The sequence below is a fragment of the Sinocyclocheilus grahami genome, unplaced genomic scaffold (assembly GCF_001515645.1).
Source record: "Sinocyclocheilus grahami isolate Dianchi unplaced genomic scaffold, SAMN03320097.WGS_v1.1 scaffold1260.1, whole genome shotgun sequence".
NCBI classification, from domain to species: Eukaryota; Metazoa; Chordata; class Actinopteri; order Cypriniformes; family Cyprinidae; genus Sinocyclocheilus; species Sinocyclocheilus grahami.
The window spans coordinates 13347-15645 of NW_015506439.1; positions in this window are offsets into that span (position 1 = coordinate 13347).

The following is a 2299-nucleotide window of genomic DNA, read 5'->3' on the forward strand; positions in this document are numbered from 1 at the left end:
CACAACTTGACCCCAAAGAACTAGTTAATTACAGACTGTAATTCTGTCCAAGATACTAGAAAAGGTAGTATTCTCACAATTACTGTATATTCCGTCTTAGAGAAAAATGGTATTTGTGAGGATTTCCAGTCAGGATTTAGACCGTATCATAGTACTGAGACTGCTCTCATTAGAGTTACAAATGACCTGCTCTTATCATCTGATCGTGGTTGTATCTCTCTATTAGTGCTACTGGATCTTAGCGCTGCGTTCGACACTATTGACGACAACATTCTTTTGCATAGACTAGAAAACTTTGTTGGCATTAGTGGAAGTGCATTAGCATGGTTCAAATCGTACTTATCTGACCGCCATTAATTTGTAGCAGTGAATGAAGAGGTATCATATCGATCACAAGTGCAGTATGGAGTACCTCAAGGCTCAGTACTAGGACCGTTACGCTTCACGCTTTACATGTTACCCTTGGGAGATATCATCAGGAAACACAGTGTTAGCTTTCACGGTTATGCTGATGATACTCAGCTCTATATTTCTTCGCAGCCCGGCGAAACATACCAATTTGAAAAACTAATGAAATGCATAGTCGATATATAAAACTGTATGACGAGTAATTTCTTACTGCTAAATTCTGGAAAAAAAACAGAGGAGTTAATTATCGGACCTAAAACCTCTGTATGTAATAACCTAGAACACTCTCTAAGACTCGATGGCTGCTCTGTCAATTCTTCGTCATCAGTTAGGAACCTAGGTGTGCTATTTGATAGCAATCTTTAGAAAAAAAGTCACATTTCTAGCATTAGTAAAACTGCATTTTTACATCTCAAAAATATATCTAAATTACGACCTATGCTCTCAATGTCAAATGGAGAAACGTTAATTCATGCGTTCATGACCTCAAGGTTAGATTATTGTAATGCTTTATTGGGTGGTTGTTCTGGATGCTTAATAAACAAACTCCAGCTGGTCCAAAATGCGGCAGCTAGAGTTCTTACTAGAACCAGGAAGTATGACCATATTAGCCTGGTTCTGTCAACACTGCACTGGCTCCCTATTAAACATTATACAGATTTTAAAATCTTGCTTATTACTTATAAAGCCCTGAATGGTTTAGAACCTCAGTATTTAAACAAGCTCTTATTGCATTATATTTCTCAAAACTATAATACCTAGAATATCAAAATTGACTGCGGGCGGAATTCTCCTATTTAGCGCCCAAACTCTGGAATAACCTACCTAACATTGTTCGGGAGGCAGACACACTCTGTTAGTTTAAATCTAGATTAAAGACCCATCTCTTTAACCTGTCTTACACATAACACAATAACACTTTTCTAATATTCAAATCCGTTAAAGGATTTTTAGGCTGCATTAATTAGGATAACTGGAACCGGGAACACTTCCCATAACACCCAATGTACTTGCTACATCGTTAGAAGAATGGCATCTACGCTAATATTAGTCTGTTTCTTTCTTATTCCGAGATTTTCATTTTGGGGTGAACTATAACTTTAATGTTTTTTGTAAAATATTCAGTGGGTTCTTATGTTAGTTAGCCTATTTGGAACAAAATGGGTCAATTATTTCTTATGAACCCACTTGAAAAAAGTTACAAGACAGCGGAGAACAGGACAACTAGATGAGCCCCAGATACAGATCCCCAGTGAAGACCTTGTCTCCTTGATGGCCATCGGGACAAGACCATGGGAACCAGATGAGTCCTCTGCACAATGTGACTTTGCCGCAGTCTGGAATTGAACTGCTGGTTTCGTCTGGCCAGAGGAGAACTGGCCCCCCGACTGAGCCTGGTTTTTGCCAAGGTTTTTTCTCCATTCTGTCACGATGGAGTTTTGATTCCTTGCCGCTGTCGCTTCTGGCTTGCTTAGTTGGGGACACTTAATATCAAGCGATATCGTCGACTTGATTGCACAGATACTATTTAAACTGAACTGAGCTGGATGATGACATCACTGAATTCAATGATGAACTGTCTTTAACTGAAAATTGAGTGTTTACTATTGCCACTTTGCATTAATGACACACTATTTTCCTATTTAATACTGTAAATTTGCTTTGACACAATGTATTGTTAAAAAGCGCCATATAAATAAAGGTGACTTGACTTGACTTCCCCATACCTAAACTTAACAACTACCTTACTAACTATTAATAAGCAGCAAATTAGGAGTTGATTGAGGGAAAATGCTTAAAGGGGTCATATGATGCTTTTTTAAAGATCACGCGCGCGTGCACACACAACTCCGCATTTGAACAGTCAATAGCAAATACTTACACTAATAAC